At 53.0% G+C, this 20,711-nt stretch overlaps 1 long non-coding RNA gene across 1 annotated transcript; it reads right to left on the bottom strand.

The window, feature by feature from the left end:
* Nucleotides 1-14,734: 14,734 nt before the first annotated feature.
* Nucleotides 14,735-18,066, bottom strand: LOC104857716. The gene is made up of 3 exons (XR_778938.3): nt 17,765-18,066; nt 16,904-17,290; nt 14,735-16,466 (listed from the first exon to the last, which is right to left on the bottom strand). It is a non-coding gene; the product is annotated as an uncharacterized LOC104857716 (long non-coding RNA).
* Nucleotides 18,067-20,711: the final 2,645 nt, after the last annotated feature.

Below are 20,711 nucleotides of genomic sequence, written 5' to 3'. Positions count from 1 at the left end.
ACACTGTCCCCTTCCTCCGGCTGGTGATGTCCTCCTTGTGCCCTTCCTGGGCCCTCCTTCCTCTCCCCCAGTGGGGATGGAAATGCTGTCAAGGTGAAGGTCCTGGTTGTGAGGTGTAGGCGATCTCACAAGATGCTGCCATTTGAAGATCTCCGGTGCTGAATTTCTGAATTATTTAAAGCTGCATGTGAATATTTAGTCACTGCAAATAAAAGGTATCATGGTATAAATAAAATATGTAATTTTTAAAGTGAATTACAATACCACAGAGTACCATGATAATTATGACCCTTCCTCATCTTCCCTCCCCATTTCCTCCTCCATCGGGCACAATCAGACTCCAAAAGTGACAAATGACAAAGGGTCTGTGGCCACAGAGGCTCTGCAGGGGCAGCCATGAGAGACAGCTGCAGAGAATCAACTGACTTCCTTGCATAGACAGGGAAACTGAGGCTGCAAGGGGAGGAAGAGGCGGCCTAAGGCCACATACTGTGCATCCACGCAGGCCGTGGTGTCTGTGCACTGGTTTAAGCAGGTGACCGCGCCTGGCACAGGTGTGTACATTGTCCCTTCTTGCCTGCCCCACTGTCCCTCCCTCCTCCCTTCCCTCTTTCATCCTTTCCTTCCTTCTCCCTTCCCTGTGACTTCCCACCATAGCACTTTATCAGACCCAGAGGACAAATGCACTGGTTACCTGGTTCCATGAAAAAAATCACCCCCAGAACCCAGGGGTTCCAATCTACTTACTTTATTTGCTCACCAATCTGTGTTGAAGTCAAGGCATCCCTGGGAAAGCTCCTTTCTGCTCCACACAGCCCTGACCAAAACAGCTCAACTGGAGACTGCAGAGCTCCGCTTCCAAGACAGCTCACACTCATGGCCTGGCAAGTTGGGCAGCCAAGCGGTTGGTGGGTTTCCCAATAGTAGAGCACTTGCCTGACATGCATGAGTCCCTGGGTTCATTCCCCAGCAACAGGGAAGGGAAGGGAAGGGAGAGATTTGAATAAGCACTGCACCAAGGAGACACAAATGACTAATCACACCATGAAGAGAAGCTCGGCATCATTAGTCAGGAGGGAAAAGCAGATTAAAGCCACAATGAGACATTGGTACATACCTAGTATAAATGACTAATACAAAAGAAGGGTATTAATAAGTGTTGGAGAGGAAGTGGAGAAACTGAAACCTTTATCCACCATGGACATAGAAAATGCTTCAATCGCTTTGGAGAAGCCTGGCCGTTTCTTTAAAAGCATGTACTTACCATATAACCCCTGGGTATCTACCCAAAAGAAATGAAAACATACATCCCCACAGCAGTTTCTGCACAAATGTTCCTGGTTGTGTTATTTGAAACCACCAAAACTGCACTTCAAGAAGAAGTGCCGATAGATGAAACGAGGGGAATACTTCAAAAGCCTTTTGCTGAGTTAAAGAAGCTGGACGCAGAAGGTTATTGGCTGCATGACACTATTAATGCAAAATTTCCAGGACCTGTCATTTGGACCTTGCTTGTCTGATCAGCTCTAAATCTTTGAAAAACACTTCCCCCACTCGAGTGGGATACGGCACCTCCCATGACCTCCTCCAGAAACGTGGTGAGGCCAAAACAAACAAACAAACAAACAAAAGCCAGGGATTTAGCTCAGGGGTTCGGTGGCCTACCTTGCAAGTGCAAGGACCCGAGTTCAATCCCCAGTACCAAAAAAAATGGGGTGAGGAGCACTGAAGCGAACCTCACTCGCACCATCAAAATAATTGAAAATTCACATTCTAGATTTGGGCTGGCGCCCAGCAGGTGTATTCTGGAAAAGTGTCCCAGGTACAGGCAGCACACGAGTGAGGATGGAGGTGGAACCCTGGCCAAGATAAGGGTCTCGCGGTCTGGCTCCTGGGACGGCAGCATCCTAAAGGCACAGGTGATGCCTGACCCCAGAATCACAAAATGGAAACTGACACGGGAACCCTCAGCCTGTATTAACAGCTCACCAGGTGACCCTGGACCCTGTAAATGTCACAGAGTCCAGCTGACATTAAGAGCACACCCAGAACCGGATGTGACCAGCAGATTGAACCCAAGCAGCCAAGGGCCACCCCTCTGCTTCTTCCTTTTCTGTGGTAGCTCTGAGAGTGAAAAACACCAACAGGGTTGCTTCGGGGGTCATTTCAGTTCCCCGCAGGAAAAAAAAAAAAAGCTTTGGAAAAAGCTTGACGCTTTCCTTTCAGAAAGGTGACAGCCCGTTTGTCCCCGGTCTGACAAGCTGGTGGCAAAGCATCTCGGCAGGCCAGGTAGGCTTGCACTGGGCCCTACATCTGTCAGGCCCTGCTTCACTGTGCCCAAGACCTGGTCGCCAAGGCAGCGGGGGCGGCAGGGACATTGTCTCTGTCATCCCCCAGCAGACACAGCAGCACAAGTAATGATACCAGGCCTGACAGCCTCCAAGGAGCCTTTGTGCCTGGCAGCCAGGGCCAATGCCCATAATTGATATGGATTACGGGGCTGCTGCCCTCGGCTCGCTGACAATTAGCGCTCACGTTGGCGGCTGTCAGGAACTCCTGATACTTGAGGCGAGCAAAGCCTTGTCAGGTTGCCAGGCCACTGCTCGTTATGCCAGGGGCACAGGCTCCCACCCCAGCCTCTCTGATCTTTGCAGGGGGAGAGGGCAAGTGAGCTGCAGTGTCAGTCCTCTCTTTTCAAGAAAGCGAGCAGAGGCTGCTGATGATCACTTCCTTCTGTCTTTCCCCTCAGGAGTCCCTGTGCCCTGTACAGAGTGACCCCGGGAAGGGCTCCGGTGGGACATGCATGGAGCCAGAGAGGCAGGTGGGAGGGGCAGATAACCTGGGGGACTCTACCCTGGCCCTGCTGAGGCGGCAGGGGTGGGCAGAGATGGTCAGGCTTGAGTGGCCTTTGGAAAGTTCCTTATCAGAAAACTGAGTAGGTGGATGAGTTCCAAAGTTTCCAAACTATGGATCACATTTCCTTAGTGGGCCATAAAGCTAATTCTGAGACAGAGGTAGCATTTTAACATCCAAGGATAGAATAGTCAAAGCCCACACATCACCTATATTAAAGGTGAGTATGTTCCCTAAGCATTTTGGACCTAATGCATCTGTATAACCTGACTGGTACAGCAGAGTGCCATGTAGAAAGTTCTTGAGGTGGGTAAAGTTTCGAAGCTGACCCACTGGACGAGCCCCAGTTCCTAGAGAGGGGGCTGCACACCCCATCCATTCCAGGTGTGGCCCTTGGTCCTAGAAGACCCTGGAGGAGGACGGGAAGAGAAGGGAAGGCCCGGAAGTCTTCGGGGAGACTCTGCAGTCAAAGGTGAGCAGAGAGGTGAAGAGGCCACATCCTAACAGGCCAGGTAGGGCCTCGTTCATTTCCAGGGCTCTCTTACCTGAGCACCTGTATCCAGGGCCCCTGATGAGCCTCTGCTCCTTTTGCACACTGGGCCACCACGGAGGGTGAAAGAGCATCACTGGTTGCCCTGTGTCTCTGCTCTGCTGACTTCTCCCGCGCACCCCCAGACTGAGGGAGGGGTATCAGGACTGTCTGGCTCCCCACATATGAGGCAGGTGAAGCACGCTGCTGCTGCATAGACAACAAGCAGATGTGCTCAGAACTTCATAGCGCCCTCAGATCCGGCCTCCAAGGCAGAAATCCAACCCCATGCGGTGAGAACTGCTGGAGCCTCGAAGCCAGGAGCATGTTCGGGAATGACCGCTCAGCAGCCACTCGCCAGCTTCTTCACAGTGTGCACCGCGCTGTCTCACACACCGCCTTCCAGATTCTTCCCTGGAAGGTCATGGTCCTCAGCGCTGGGTTACAGTTGAGACAACAGAAGCCCAGAGAAGTACAGCGAGCTGCCCAAGGTCACACAGCTGCCAAGAGGATTCACTGGGAGGCCACCCAGGCTGTTTGAGCCCACTCCCTCTCTCCCTCTCCCCCTTTACCTGGTCTCCCATCTAGGTACATCTGACCATGTAGATCTTCTGGAAAATCCGGCTGAGCCACGCTGGGCAGGATCCAATAAAAGCTCTATATTTTTCTCTTTGGTATTAAATAATTTCCCCCCTCTGGTTTTTTTGAGACAGGGTCTCACTTCATCGTTCAGGCTGTCCTTGGACTCACTGTGTAGCTCAGGCAGGCCTCAAACTCAGGATGATCCTCCTGCCTCAGCCTCCTGAGTGCTGAGCATACAGGAATTCACACCACACCTGGCTAAATCATATTTTACTTAAAAGGCTAACGCCCCACAAATCACCTCGAAAGCAACTGCCCTGCCAGCCTTCCTCTCTCTGGGAAGACTGCGTGGCCACGCCCCCGCCCCATCCCTGCCCCTCTGAGGGAGGATGTATGGGCTCTCATGGCCATTACAGCGCATCTGTGCTAAAAGCCAGCCCCTCTTTGCAGACAGCCACTCCCCAGCTCACATTTATCAGTTTTATTTCTTTAATGATTCAAACTTGCGCTGTGATGTGCTACTCAGAACGGAGGATTTTATGGATTTAACAGTTTTATTAATTTAAGAGGTTTCCACTGAGTGCCAGAATGGCTCAGTGTGACAAAAAAGGTATCATAAATGAATTGATTTGTCACGTATCAGAATGCGATCCAGCAGCGATTTCATTATTGGAGTTATTTTCCTCCAATTATCTGCAAACTTAAAATGCTAAAGAGCAGCCCCTCCACCCCTACCCCTGGCAGCGGTGGGCCTGGATCATTTGAGCAGGAAATAAATGCAAATCGATGGCCCAAATTCACCGCCTGTGCAGAAGCTGCCTGCTGCCCTCCTCCCCTCTGCATCGCTGCTCCAGAAAACAGAGCCATGGGGCAGGGGTCCCTGGGAGAGCCTGTGGACAGAGCCACCCGCAGCAGTGTGCTGTGTCCAGGGGCCAGGTTCCTGACCTCAGTGCAGTGCCAGGGCCTGAGGATGGCCAGGGGAATGGCATCGGGGGCCCCAGACTCTCCTAGCAGCCCAGGCTTTTGTTTGGTTTTGAGTTTTGCTTTGTTGAGACAGGATCTTGCTACATAGTTCAGGCTGGCCTTGAATTCTCAGTGGCTCTCCCTCCTCAGCCTCTGAGTGCTGGGATTACAGGTTTGTGCCACCCCACTCCCATCCCAGGCTTTTGGAAGTGGGTGAGTGGGCTCGGGAATGACCACTGGGCACAGCCTAAGCGAGGAGCTTCCAGTCCGGGCCCCGCCCATGCCTCATTCTAGGCTTGGGCTATTCCAGACCCCACATGGGGCTGCACCTTCTCCCTTCTGGGGACACCCAGCCAGCCTGAGCCCCCTCTCCTTTGCCCTCAACCATCTACTCCCCCAGCTTCCTTCTACCTGGAGCTCAGGCCGGGTCCTTCCCACAGCCCTGGGTCCCCATCCAGCCTGCACTGTTCAAGGAGGCTGAGCCCTAAGTCCCAACACTACACCTCCCAGACCTCAGTGTCCTTGTCACCACAATAAGGGCATGTGTGAGCACTAACTAGGTTTCCACCCAGGGGACCAAGACTTCCCCTGAGTATGCAAGGACCCTCAGATGCTCACCCTTGCTGAATTCTTATTTGTTCATTCGGCAAACAACCACCAACGTGCAAGCACCTGTCGGGGGCCAGGCAGCAACCCTTCAGGGTGCTTCTCCTCCAGTCAGGCGACTCCACTATGCGCTCAAAACCCAAAGTGACCTGTGCCTCGCTGGGCCTGCACAGCTTGCACTCCTCTGGCCTTGGCCTCTCTTGTCAACATGGGACACTGGCACTTGCCATGAGGCCTAAACAATAGGGCTTAGGGTGATACAGTGGAGGATGAGAAGAGATCACCAAGCCAGAATTGTCATAGAAATTCTCCCCCTACTGCCCTGGCAAAGACCCCAGCCCTGATCCAATCCACTGAGGCTCCAGGGTAAGGAACAGCAGCTAGAATCACCACGCAGGGCACCCTTGCTGAGCGCCAGGCAAGCCCAAGTTTATAAGGCCAAATCCTACTGCCCAGGTCTGCGTGACCACAGAGTCCTTCCAAAGAGGCCGTCCTGATGGGTGTGGTGGCACACAGCTACAACACTCAGGAGGCTGAGGCAGGAGGGTCATAAGTTCAAGACAATCTGAACCACATAGCTAGACTCTGCCTCAAACAAAATAAAACAAAAACCAAAGTAGCTGTCCCTGTGTCCTTGCTTGCCACCCAGATAGGCCAGCTTGGGCCCCTGTAGTGACCATTGGCATCTGCCAGGTAAATGAGTCCAGAGACTGTGAGAGAGACAGAAAGTTTTGCAGCCAAAAAGAAGGGAGGACACCACACACACACACACACACACACACACACACACACACACTGGGGCACACAGCGGCTGAAGGTCAGAGCCAGCTCAAGCCCTCACTGGCTGACAGAGTCTCGTCATCTGTCCAGAGTGGAGCTCTGTCACGCCTGCTGAAGGCTTCTGAGCAGGGGAGGAGAAAGTCCCTGGTAAACTGTGAAGTGCTGTGCCTGCAAATGCCAGGGCAACTCTGGAGACCACATAGGCCTGGATGTCCAGAGGAACCGAGAGGGTCACCAGAGCGTGCCTCAGAAGGTCACTTGCCTGTCCTCCCACTGTAGGACCTTTCCAAGGTGGCCCACACCCCTGTGAAGTGGAAAGGAGTCTCACACTTGTCTGATGATCGAAAAGCTGTGATCCCCACAGTCCAGCACCAAGCCAGGAGGGATCAGAGATTGACATGCTGTGGGGAGGCTAAAAGGATGCAACATGGTCACCCCTGAAGCCTCAACACCTAGGCCGACAGCTGCAGGTGGGCAGTCTCCTAACAGGTAGAATTGCCCTGGCCAAGGGGAGCAGAGGACCCAGTGCTGGCCTGGGGACTCCAGTTTCCTGGGCGGCAGCTGAGGGTCATCGGCCCAAAGCCCAGGCAATAGGAGCTGAGCCACAGAGGAGAGAACAGGTTTGCTTAGCTTGGCCAACATTGCACACAGGAGAAGCCAGGTCTCCTGAACTCCAGCAAAGAAATCAACAGTCCTGAGGTCCTGAAGCTGAGGGACCACCCCACTCTTACAGCACCACTTCCTTTACAGGAGCCCCTCCAAAGAGGTCAGTTGCCAGGGTCCCAGAGACAGGCAGCTCACCACTCCACAGCCAGCCCGTCTTCCAGAAAGCTCTTTGCACACGTGTTTGTGCACAGGACACTGCCCCAATATGCACATACTGACAAATTGGTACAACTCTGCTATACCTCCTGCACACACATCCCGCCAGGCCCATAGGCACCCACACCAGACACCTGCAGACCTCTCTCTGCCTCTCACCTACTCTGGAATGTCCCACATACCGTCCAGCATTGGGCAGCTCATGACAGATGAGCTGACAGTGCCAAAACATGGGGAAATGAGCAGACCCCGGGCGAAAAGTGATGGTCCCTTCACCTCTAGTCCCTCATTACCTCCCTGACCTCAGAGGGCTAATGAAGGTGTCTAATTCTTGTGAGACCGAAATAGCCTCCTAATGTGCACTGGGGCCATCTCCTAAAATTAATGCCATGACAAGTCGCAGGGTCTCCATTAGCACGTACCTGCATGTGGAAGTTCTAATCTTCCGGGGCTGGTGCACTGAAAGTCCCCTCCCAGAACCTGCTTCCCTGGCAGGCACATAAACCTGTCTCTCTGGGTCACAGCTTTGACCCAAGACCCAAGGTGGCTCTGTTTTCCCTTGTTTAGACCTCAGAACAGACTACTTCTCCATGCACAGGTCTAGGGTGGGCTGCAGTAGACGATCAGTGATTTGACCAAATACCCTGAGGCTGTCTGTGTGCCAGTCTTGTGGGCACTGGGGCAGACACAAAGCATCATGGTGCCACCCAGTGCTTCCCTCTCTGGTATCAGGTAAGGGCTGGCCTGATGGGCAGGGGCCCAAGTCGTCCCTGAGCTGAAGAGTGGGCTGTGCACCTGTACTCATGGTGGGTCCTTTTCTGAGAGCCGATGAGATTCTCAGAGCTTAAAACTCACTCCTCTCAAAGCCAGTCCAGGAAGGCTTCGGGAGGAGATGGTACATCACCAGCCTTCTTCTCCCATTTGGCATTGCATTGCCAGAGAGGTAAACTGGAAGCCTTCCCTGGTGAAGGTGGCTTCTGCCATGGGTTCTTGTGGCCCCTGAGCTGACCCCATCCCAATACCTTCCACATGGGGTTTTCTAAGCCAGCCACTTGTCAGCTTCCCAGTGGACCAGAGTCCGAGATGGCCAACATGTGGCTTTCCAAATGATTATGTAACTTGACTTCCTTTATTCTCTTTCATCCTCCAGCTAACTTAGAATCGTTCTTACCAAGATTCCCACTTCGCAGATGGGGGGACTGAGGGTTCATCTTGCTCCAGGAATCAGTCCTGATTCTAGAATGAATGCAGAATATAAATGCCCAGCTCCTGGGAGGTGGCGTGTCCCCCTCTGAGCCCTGCTGCAAGAGACATGGTGCTAAAAACAGAGCGTGGGATCCTCCTCCTCCCTGTGTCCTGTGAGGCCCCGTGCAGGGCGTCCACGTGCCCCCTAAGGTAGAGACTCAGGGCATCCTCTCTGCCCCGCATGGTGCCTTCCGCCAGCCCTTTGATCTGCTGTCTGCATGTGGTAGCTCCTGTCAATACCTGTGCATTCCCAAGCACTGCTATCACCCCGAGCAGGAGGCTCCGAGCTCAGGGCTTCCTCTACAGCCCATTCCTGGAGCTGCTTATCTGGGCTCAGCCGATGCAGCTCTGTGTGTGCCCTTCCTGTGTGGGCAGCTGCCCACCCACCCGTAGATTTCCCAGAACGTCCACACTGCCACAGCGGAAGCGCAGCCCAAAGCCTACTTCCTCTCCGAAATCCCACATCCAGGGTGAGAGGCACACTGGCACATCCTTGGCCACTGTGGTCCCAGGGTGGCTTTCCCCTGGGCTGTATGTGTAAGCTCTGCCGTCCTTTGGAGCAGTTGTCACTTCCTACAGGAAGCCTTCTCTAATTATCACCACTGTGCCATTAGAGAACTTTTCTACTTCGGGGACATGATCAGGGATTGGGATTTGACTTGGAGGCCCATGAAAGTTCCACTGTGGAACTGCACACCAGGAGAGAGGGCAGAGCAGCAGGGTCAGAGGGCTGAGGCAGGAGGATCCTGAATTTGAAGACAGCCTGGGCTACATAGTGAGTTCATGGGCAGCATGGGAGAGGTGGTGTAGCCAGCCAGAGGACAGGGGCAGTGGGATAGAAGAAAAACGGGGAGAATCTAGGGGCTTGAGGAAGGCAAGTGCTCCAGAGGTTGGTGGAATGAGGGGACCCAGGGGACAGGAGGGTCCAGCAGGCCCCCTAGGATCTTGTCGGAGTGGGTGTGTGGGGGCAGTAGGGCACTGCTGACCTGGCAGCCCCAGGCAAGGTGGGAGCTCCCTGAGAGAGCTGCAAAGACTCCTTGGAAATGCTGCAGTCCTGCTCCAAATGCATTTCCCAGCCATTCTGTTAACAAGTCCCACGCACAGTGCAGTTTGTCAGGAATTGCCACGTCAGCTTCCAGGGCTCTGTGCCCATAAATCCCTCCGCTGACGGCCCCTGCAAAGCTGTCCTGTGAGTCCTTTGCTTAACCTCTCTGGGACTCAGTTTCCCTATCTCTGAGAAGTGGATGTTAGGGTTTGAAGCTCCCGTGAGTGTCTGCAGGTAACAAATGTCTTGGCCAGCACCCAGCCCGTAGCCAGTACTCAATGATAGCAAGGATGGCTGTCATTTCTGAGATGCCCAGAGTCACCCCCAGTCAGGGGAGGGGAGACAGCTATCAGTAAGTCTGGCCCACATCCACAGGCAGGAGTGACAAGGGTACATTGTGAAATCATTACACTTGGCACCTACCCATGATGAGATGCGGCCTCGTTGTCATTAACAGTGGTGCAAGCTGAGAGTTCTCACCTGGTATACAGAACCTGTGTACTGTCGGCTCTGTGACAGCAGCGGCCGGGACTTGGTATCCCCACACGCCCACGGCCAACACCTCGTGGAACCACACAGCCAAGCCACAGGGCCACCTGTGTGAATCGTGCATCCTTGGGCCAAGCCTGAGAGGTGGCCTTGCCCGCCTGGCTGCCCATGACAGTGAAGAATGGCAGCGCTATCCAAGGGTGCGCGCTGGCCCTTATCACAGAAGCACTCAGCCGACAGCTCCAGCTCGCCCGCTCAGCACTCTTGGGCCAGGGCGGCAGTAAGACACCAACGTCGCACTCGACAAATGCTCCGCGTGACTGGGCAGCCAGACAGGAGCAGAATGAAATCACAGGGAGGGAGGCTGGCCTGGCTCCCCTGCCAGGTGCTCAGTGGACACGTGGGCTTCGGGAGAGAGAATCTAAGAGGAAGAAAATTAGAGCGCTTGGCCATAAAGGGCATTGATGACTCAGGGACCCGTCACTCCAGCCAACGCCAGCAGAAAGGCCTTGGCTGGCCCTGCTCTCTGGAGGACAGGATGCCCTCGAGACTTCAACTCACAAAGATTCAATCAGCTAATAAGTATCCTGGGTCGGGAGGACCAAGGTTTTTCAATTTTGAGCACCGCAGAGGACAGATGTGGGGCCCCCCGCAAGTCTGAACCTGACCCTTGTTCTGGTTGGCGGGTGGGAAGCCAGAGAGGATGTGCCTCAGCTTTGATGCATACTGGGCTGCATTTAAACAAAGTTCCCGGAAAGTCACTTCCTGTCTACGAGACTGCTTCCCCATCTTGTCAAATAGGGGTGGCGACCACACGCAGGGCAGTTTGCTACCCACCATAGGTGCACGGACTCATTTGACAAGAGCAGCACTCTAGGGCATAGCTATAAATGTTCCCAGGATTCAACCATAAGCAACTAGCTTGTGACCAAAGCCATATGGGGAAACCGAGGCACAGAGCAGCCACACCACCTGCCTAAATTATAAGAGGCAGAGCTGGGGGTTGAGCCTGAGCAGCCTGGCTCTGAGGCCTGCACTTCAAGGGCATAGAGAGAAGGCTGCCTGGGCCACACACAGCACATAGTAGGGCTCCAGAGAGCCCCTTCTCCCTAGAAGAAAAGCTGCCCACAGCCCACATTGAGGAGGGTCTCCTACGCCCACAGCACTTAGGGATCTGGGAGGTTCAGTGTGCCCCACAGCTCCAGCCTGGGGCGGGACAGAAGGTGACTCACAAAGGTCCTTTTTCCCTGGGAGGTTGTGGGAGATGTCCAGGTATAGGACCAGTGGGCAGGCAGAACACGAGCAGGTTTGGGTGCCTTTTTGACAACAAGGCTTGCAGAAGAGCAAACAGGTGAGGGCTCAAGGCCAGACAGGCGGGCTAAGGCTGAGGACAGATGAAAGACTCTCGGGAGCCCTGACTCAGAAAGGTCCCTCCAATACCTGGCCTGGGCCAGGGGTCACGGAGAGCAGCCACTCCACCCAGGCCATGCTCAGGCCAGCCTGTTCCTGTCTATAACCCTGCACCTTATTCCTGGTGGTCCCGTTGTGCTCCCGGGAGCTTTCACTGCCATTCTTTAGCCACCCGGGACCCTGCTGCTTTAATCATTATCGCAGATGGTGAAGCTGGGATCTGTGACACTGAGTCTATGCAGAGGCTGAGGCCAGGAAGCCTGCCCTCCCCCGAGTGGAGGTGGTGGCTGCCACCGCCTGGTCCCTGAATCATCTGGAGCTGCAGCAACAAAGCTGACAAAGGTCAACCTGCAGCCCTTGGCCAAGGACTCTAAACCACCAGCCACTCCTGCGCCACTCCCCAACACCTCTGCTTATTTCCCAGCCCGCCTGGGGACCCCTCCCTGGCCACTCGGAGTACCAAGCTCGGTCCCAAATTGTCCATCAGGATTCCCAGCTGCTTGGACAGTCACCCAGATATGAGGCTGTCTCAGTGTGTGTGCTGCTGTCCCAGAGGGCACTCACCAGCTTGTCCCCTGTCTTTATGACCCCTCCATGCCAAGAGGTGGACTTTGCATCCAGGAGGCTCTGAAAAAGGAACTGTGACATCAGAATATCACTGCTGCAAGAGGATGCCCCCATCTTTACACAGCACTGTCGCATGGGCATTTCTATGTGTCTGTGAGGACCAGGACTAGGCTCCTCGTCTAAAGGGCCCGTGACCCAGGCAAGACCAAGACTGATGCCAACCAACTTGGAAGACAGAGACCTAGATGGGAAGGTAAGCATGTTCTCAGGCTCTGACTGTATCTGGGGTAGCAGAGCTGAGAATGTACCAAGGTCCTCCAGCACCAAGGTCCGGCTCCAAGGAAGTATGGTGGCCCACCTGAAGTCACCTATAGGAGACTGGGCATAAATCTGGGGTCCTATAGTGTGGGCTGGCTCTACCATATCTCCCATGCATGTCCCTGGCTCCCCGGGCTTCGGGGTGAAGGTGACAAGCACAGCAGAACTCCATAGTGGCATATAAGCGAATTCTGAGCAGAGTGTTTGGGTCCAGTTGTCATTCAACTTAAAATAAGAAAGGATCAGGGTCAGGAGAGGACTGGGGGGCCCAGAAGTGTGTGAAGCTTCCTTGGACACAGACACCGACACACACACTGCCCTCTCTGGTCCAATCTGCTGAGTCTGTGAGGGCCAGGCCGTCTCACCATGCCCTGAGCCCCTTACAGTGCTGTTCATCACCCGCCCAGCCCAGCGTATATGTAACTGAGCAGACTCCCAGGGTAGTAGCCAATAGGGCTCATAAGCGACATTCTCAGAGGGCTATCTGTTCTGAGTAGGTCCCACACACACCACCATGGACAGCTGCCTCTGCTGGCCTGGAAGGAACCAAGGCCTGTGCATGAGACTGTCCTGTCCAGCTCTGCCCAGAAGCTCCCCCAAGACACTCAGAGGGAATGAACAAAGTCAGTCCTTGGGAGAGCTACGTGGCAAGGCTGGTCTTGGAGATTAAGTGTCAAATGCTCAGAGGAGATGTTACAGTTCAGAAGTCTCACAGGTTCAGAGGTGGGGCTTTGGGAAGGTGATCGGCTTTGGGGGTGCTGTGCTCACTTGGTGGATTTATGCATTTGTGAGTTCCTATCTGGAAGGCTGTTAGGAGGTGGGACCCATTGGCAGAGGTGGACCACTGTGGGGACCTTTGGAAGGGGTATCTCTCGCCCTGCCCCTTCCATGTCCTCTCTGCTGTGGGGTGAGTAGATTTTCCCTGCCCAGGCCCTTCCACCATGTTGCTATTGGCTTGGAGTCAGTCAACTTCTGAAACAGTGAGCCAGTATAAACCTGTTTTCTTCTAATGATGGGTCCCAGGTATTTTTGTTGCAGGGACAGGAAAGAGACTAATGCACAAGTATTCAAGAGAAAATGGGCCAAGTTTCTTAAACATGTTGGGAGGGACATGGTGAGTTGCCTGCTCAGTTAGATGAGAACAAACAGAGGGCTGTGACAATTGACACTTGCTTTATATTACTCTGTGTTCCTATGCACTCTGATTACTCTAATAATGAAGAATTAGGAGAAGAAAACTCTAAACGTTTAACCCAGCATTTCCCAAACATTTGGTGATTGTTTCATGCATTGCTAGAAACATCTGCCAGAATTGCAGATATGCATGGAATAGAGTTGGAGAAAGATAAAGTGGCCCAGCTTCTAACAGTGAAAACCATGGTCCCCCTCCCTGGCTCCTTCCTTCTGAGAGGCCTTGTCAATACTGGGTGACTCCAAGACGAGAACTGAGAGTCAGGGGGTGGCACAGTGACACCACACTCCGGAACAAATCCCTGCTCCAGCTCCTGGCCCTGTCGTCTGAGCATGGAGTAGGGGCTGCATAGAATGGCCCCTCTGATTCCTCTGGTGGGATATTCCAGGATTCTAGGCTTCACAATGACCAACGTAGGGAATATCCTGAGAAGTATAACCAACCTCTGCCTTACAAAAACGGTAACTGAGACTCGGAAAGGTCCATCAGCTTCAAGGTCAACAGAGAAAAAATGGAGTCCAAGACCACCATTTTGTCATTGGCCTTGGGATCAGAGTCCTCTGCGCTGTGCTCTCAGGAGCTGCTGTTTGCTGAGCCAGTCCCGGAATCAGATGGAAGGGGTTTCAAGCTCTGCCTCATTATGGTTTTGATCTAGGATGTCCCCTCAAACTCTCACGTGTTCAGAAGTACAGCTTTTGGAAGGTGACTGGATTATAGGGAGGCTATAATCCTGAGTTGATGAACCCACAGCTGAATGTGCTCTTAGGGGATGGGCCCTGCTCAGAAGAAACGGATCCCTGGGATATGACCTGGAAGGGTAAATCTCTGTCCCCAGCTCCTCCTTTCACTCTCTGCTTCCTGGACACCATGACAAGAACAGCCTTCCTCTGACAGAGCCTTCCACCATCCCCCTCCTTTCTGCCTTAAAGCCAGCCCACCATAGACTGAGTCTTCTAAAAAACATGACTCAAAATAAACCTCCTTATTGTGGGAGTCAGGTATTCTGTCCCAGCGACTAGGAAAGTGGCTGAGACAAGGCTCCATAAGTGTATAGCTGTGACCAACTAGTCACTCAGAGTCACAGTTGACTCTTCTGTGACCGGGAACACCATCTCATTGGTTACATGTAGTTGTCTACAATACCACACTTAACACTGGGCCCAGCACTCTTAAATCTTTGGTAAATCAGAACTACTGTATAATTTCTTTCACTCTATAGGTTAGTCAGGGGTTGAGAGAAAAAATAGAGGTAGAGATTAAACTCAAGGTGATCCGAGCCCCTTTCTGAAGCCCAATTTTCTTATATATAACAGGGAAGGGGGACAGTGGCCTGGGTAACTTCTGGGAGCCCCTAGATTAACAATCTGAAGGTCTCTGTGGGATGCCTTTTCCCTCAAGGGTCTGGAGAAATCTGCCCTCCTGCAGCCTTTCACCCTTTTCTGGAGATAAGTCTGTGGGTGATGATGTCGGTCAGCTTTCCATCATTATAGCAAATACCCAAGAGGAACAATTTATGAGGAAAGGTTTACTTGGCTCGTGGTTTCCGAGGTTCCAGTCCACAATCAGCTGGCCGTCACTTTGGGTGAGGCAGCACATCGTGGTGGAAAGTCCACGGTGGGGTAAACTGCTCACCTTATGGCGACCATGAAGCAAAGGGAAAGAGAGGAGTCTGGACACCAAACATCCCCTTCAAGGACAAACTACCAACGACGTAACTTCCTTCTACCTCCCAACAGCACCACAGGCAGCAGACCAAATCTTTAATGCATGGGCCTTTATGGGACAGTCAAGATCCAAATTAGAGCAGCGATGCACTGGGACAGGAAGGACAGGGCAAAGATGGGAGCTAAGATAGAGCAAAGAGAACATGAATTGGGCTCTTCCTGTGTTTCAGGTATGGTTTTAGGAGCTTTGCACAATGGACTCATTCAGCACCCAGAACAAGCCCGTGAGGTGGGTACCAGTTAGCCCAATTTGCAGATAAGGAAACCAACATGCAAAAAAGTGAAGTAACGTGCCCATAGTCACAGAGTTGGTGCAGTAGGACTTGATCCCAAACTTCCCAGAACACCAATCCCCCAAGACCACAGCTGGGCCCTGGGGGCTGCTGGCTCTGCACTCCCTGTAGTCTTCAGGGAACCAGGCACATTCTCAAGGTGGGAGTTGGGTCCCCATTGGGAAACCAATCCTTTGCCTACACACTGGGGACCTGTGAAGTGTCAAGAACATTGTGCTCGAAGCAAAAAATGCAGATCCCTCTCCCAGGGCTGCAGAGGTCTCTGGTCTCAGTGTCACCAAAAGAACAGAGGGGTCTAAATAGCTCCTTGGTGGCTGGCGACCCACAGGCCAGGCATCAAGGGTCAAGGTGTCAGAGGCTGCTTAATCTGCTGTGGTCCCAATTGCCCCAGCTCCCGTGGCCCCTATGGAAGTCACTCAGTGCAAGGCAGTGTGCTCTCAGACACTGTGAGAAAATGTTTGTTAGTTCTTGACACTAATATTATTTAAGGCCCAAGTCTAATGTAAGGCTTCCTTTTAGCAAGTTTGTCTCATTTAATAAAACTCCCTATCTCTGTCCCCCAAGCTAATCACTCTGATGATAATGCATTCCCTGCGCTGAGATTTGATCTGGGAATAGAATTATCCCACCGCCTCACTTTGCTGTCAGATGTTCTATTTGGTTTTTGGTTTTTTGTTTTGTTTTGTTTTTTTCGCCTTAGAATAAATAAACAGGAAGGACCTGGGTGAAAAGCTCTGCTCACTTGGGACTTTCAGTGGCTGGCTTCCTTACTGGTTCACTTCCCGTCCTCAAGGATCCTTCTCTCACTGATTTGAGCAACAAACTTTTCCCAAATCACTGTACCCTAAGCTGCCCCGGCATCACGGTGCAAAGTAAGTCACCTGATCTGTTGGTGTGTCTGTTCATCCGTGGGTGGAGAGGACATACTCAGTGCAGGAGCTGAAGAGTCATGCAGAGCCAGGTTCGAATCCCAGCTCTGCCTCTCCTTGTGTCACCAGGAGCATGTCACTCCATTTTCAGGGCTCGGTGTCCTCCTTTAGGACATGATCTAGATCACAGGGATGTTAACAACAGTGAATGAGCAAGTGGGGACCCCTGGTTCATGCACAAAAGAAGTGCTCAAGCCCGGAGTCCCCTGCACGCACACAGCCCTGAGAGAGAGGCCCTCCCAGAGTGTTGCGCACTCTTAAGAAGAAAGGATTCAGTGAGATCAGATATGTCAAGGGCTTGGCATGCAGGGCTTGTTCAGGAAACTGTCGCTGTCATCATCACCATCAACACAACCATCGCCATTATCATCACCATCATCACCATAAACATCATCACCGCCACCACCACCATAATCATTATCACCATAACCACCGCCATTATTACCACCACTGTCATCATCACCACTACCCCCATAATCACCATTGCTGTCACCATCACCACTCCCATAACCACCACCCCCATCACCACCATCACCATCACCGCCATTGCTATTACCCTCCATCAAGTGAGAAGCGAAGGCCATTTGAAATCTCCGAGGGGCTACACAGTAATACGCAGAGTGGATGCTTGGCTGGAGATGGAAAGTCCTGCGCTGTGTGGCTATGAGTTTGTCCTTTCACCTCTCGGTCCTTAAGTCGCCGGCCATGTCCTGCGTTCTCACACTTGGTGACCCACGTACATGTGAATATGTGGGCAGGTATGTCATTCACCCCACTCGCTGTCCACCCCTGGGCTAGTGGAGTCAGGGAGGCCCCCAGCCTGAGGATGCCGCACACGAGGTCATACCTGGCCAGCAACGGAGCCCGGCAGGCAGAGAGGGTGCTTGAAGGCTGGGAGCCTGAGCCTGATGAGTTGCTGCTGACTCCATGTCATGATGGTACCCTGGAAAAGGCACAGGACGCAGGACCGGGTGAGCTGGATTCAAATCACCACCAGGCGTTCACTCTGTGACATAGGCACTCACATGCCTTAGTTCCTTGTCATATGGCATATTATGACAGTCCTGGAAGGAAATGGTCACTCAAGAGGGTGGAAGAAGAAAGTCAAATGAAAGGATGTTTTTGAAAGTGCACAGGGCTAAAAGATACCACAAAGACCCAGTGGGGGACCCCAAGATTTAGAACAGCAGGAGTTGCTGGCACCCTGAGGCCTAAGCACTGTCGGGGCTAGAATGATTCCTGAAGTTCCCGTGGCACGGGAGTTGCCAGGACAGAGATGACAGCCAGCAGGAGGAACCATTGCTAACCTTGGAAGCTTTGCTGACTAAGCCAGAGAGTGAATCAGCAAAGACCCAGTCTTCCCTCCAGCCCATTGATCCTGCGACAGATCCCAGATTCCAAGCGGTTGCTTTAATACCTCCCGGTCCACGCCACGTTCTTCGGAGGGGACATCAACACACCTTCAATCTGGGCACAGCTGTGACCCCAGCCATACTACGAGACTTCAGAAGTTGCTCAGAAAAGTTATACAGTTTCCAGCCAGCCTCACCAGGATGTTTATTCTCGGAAGGCAGTCACCAAGCAGGGAGGAGCCTAAACAGCCAGGTGCAGAGGCCACACACAGTGCTCGGTGCTACCCCTACTGAGCTCCAGCCCAAAGTCAGAGTCTCTTGTCACCTGCATGAGTGGAGGGGCCTTCAGATGACTTCACCCCAGCCGGTGGTCCCAGAAGCTGTGGAGCAGAGGCAAGCCCTGCCTGCGATGCCCCTTCCCAAATGGCCTGCAGCATCATAGCAGGTTAAATAGTGACCACTTTAGGCCATGACAGTTGGGCAGTTGCTATGGGTTACAGTGAAGTGGGTGGTGCAGAGGGAGTAACTGGGACATATTACACAGGCTGCACTCAGCTGGAAGCCAGCTAACTAGCAAATTATTGACTTCGGTCCATGGAGACCAGCAGGGTGGATGAGGTGGAGAATGAATAACAGCTCTTTCCCATCATTGGACACAATGCCCCACACCCACACCTTAACGGAGAGGATTGACTTGGCTCATGTTTTAAGGGGATGCAGTCCATGGTCAGCTGGCTCGAAGGCAGGAGCATCGTGGTGAAAGGGTGTAGTAGGAAAAAGCTGCTTAGTTCAAGGGGCTTTCTACTCTCCCGCCTGCCCACAGCACCTTCTGCATCTTTCCTCCCACCTGGCTCCCGGGATCGTAACCACTCATTTACAGAACCGTGACTGCCACAGGCCAGAACGTGTATCTTCTCACTGTTCCTAAGAAGACAGTGACCGCACTTTCTCATCACGCCACACACAAGATCACTGAAGCAAAGAGATGGCAGTGACTTTGCCCAAAGTCTCCCAGGTGGGAAGGAGCGGAGGGACCCGAGGTCAGGGCCCGGCCATCTAACACCCTCTCACATCTCCACCTCCCGCGTGAGCCCTGAGTGCAGAGCTGCTACACATTTGGGGAGCTGCACACAACCCTCACCGACTGCCGTGGCAGGAATAAAGCCCTCATACCAGATAGAAACAAACCGGTGCGGTGATTCCCGATTCCCACGGCCCCAGCTGCTCGGGGAAGTCTGACGCACTGGCCCTTTTGCTTTTGGAGGGATTTGTTGTCTTCAGCAAGGAGACGCAGGGGAGAAGGTAGAGCGCCCTGGGAAATGTTTCTGCACCATGTCTCAGGGGAGGGGTGGGGAAACATCTCAAAACAGAGAAGATCCTGGTTTGCCCAGCAGCTCTGAGAGGGAGGGAGGCAGGGACTCGGTCCCATTTAGCAGATGACAAAACTCGGGCAGCCAGAGTCAGAGGAGGGACTGAGGTTGCTCAGAGAGGGAGGGGCTGACATCAGCTGTCTTGATGCCTAGGCTGAGTAGGGGCATTGTGGCAAGTGCCCTGCTACCACCACCTCCAGAGTGACCCGGTCTGAGCACCGGGCCCTGTAGGGACCAAACAGAAGCCTCCAGAAGCAGAGTGCCCATTGTCCCCACCCCAGCACCTCCTCCCCGTTTCTGCCTGCAGCTGGCAGACATCAGAGCCTGTGCATTGAATCACCGCCACAAACCATGCTTTGCAGAAGAAAGGAGAGGACTGGTGGCCCGCATGGCCTCCTGGTGACACCCAGTGGGTGACACAGCCTGGGCATGGAATGCAGCCCTCAGGTGGCCCTCCTGGCCAGGAAACGTCTGGAAATTCCCCCACCCAGGCTCCAGGATTGGAAGCAGGTATGGCAGAGGTAGCCCAGCCCCAGGCTGAAGACAGGAGCCCTCCTGTACTTCGACCTGGGCCGATCCACAGCTCTTTGCATCTCAGTTTCTTCCTTTGCAAAGGGGCACACACTGCCTTCACACTTGGGCTAAGTGCTCCTCTCCAGAGGTCAAACCGCAAGGGTGCTTCACTGTCACCGGCCTTGGTCACGCCTCTCCGTCTCCCCTACTCCTGATTCGGTGCCCAGAGCCAGTCCGGGCCAGGCCTGGTGGGAGAAAACCCCACAAGCCATGGCCTGCAGGCATGGCCAAAGTCCCAGGGGTAGCAGTGAGCATCAGAGAGGGGGAACCAAGGCTGGGGTCGGGAGCACAGGGCCAGGCCCTTGGGGACATCAGCAGCCAGCCCAGACAGACTGTTCTCTCTGAGGTCCTGTACACACACTTACTTATATCTTGCTTGTTCTGAGTCAAGAAGGTGCTTAGAGCATGTGCCGATCCGTACAGGTGAATGACGACGCATAAAGTACTGCAGTAAAATGTAACTTAGAATTAGATAAGAACTTAAGAAGTGAAACAGAGGAGAAGACATTACCTGAGCCGAAAACCTAGTGAGTTTTTAAAAAATGAAGATTGTAAAGTCTTAAATGTGTGCCAAAGGGTTAAACTTTTAGAACTGAGCTTCCTGGTGGCAAGTGCACAAAGAGAAACTTGGTCAGTTACACAAAGTCTGACAATAATTGAATTTAGAAGGCCCAATACATGGGAAAATCATAACTGTGTTTGGTTGTAGACCAGGCACTTTTCCTGGCTCTCAGAATAGACATCATGACAAATCTCATGATGATGTTCTGGGACATTTTGACATACATACAGTTCAGTAAAAGTAAATCAGATAATACGCTGAGAAAGGCATCCTCTCCTCTTGGCATAGGGCACAGACAGACGAGGCTGGGTGTTGTAAACATAAAGAATTCTTGCTATTTGTTTATCAAAAATTTATCTCTAGCCAGGTGTGGTGGCACATGCCTGTAATCCCAGCACTCAGGAGGCTGAGGCAGGAGGATCGCTGTGAGTTCAAGACCATCCTGGGCTACATAGTGAGTTCCAGGTCAGTCTCAACTACATAGTGAGACCCTGTCTCAAAAAACCA

The sequence above is a fragment of the Fukomys damarensis genome, unplaced genomic scaffold, assembly GCF_012274545.1.
Source record: "Fukomys damarensis isolate Sample0158 unplaced genomic scaffold, DMR_v1.0_HiC HiC_scaffold_20, whole genome shotgun sequence".
Taxonomy (NCBI): Eukaryota; Metazoa; Chordata; class Mammalia; order Rodentia; family Bathyergidae; genus Fukomys; species Fukomys damarensis.
This window is presented reverse-complemented; position numbering and strand designations above follow the sequence as displayed.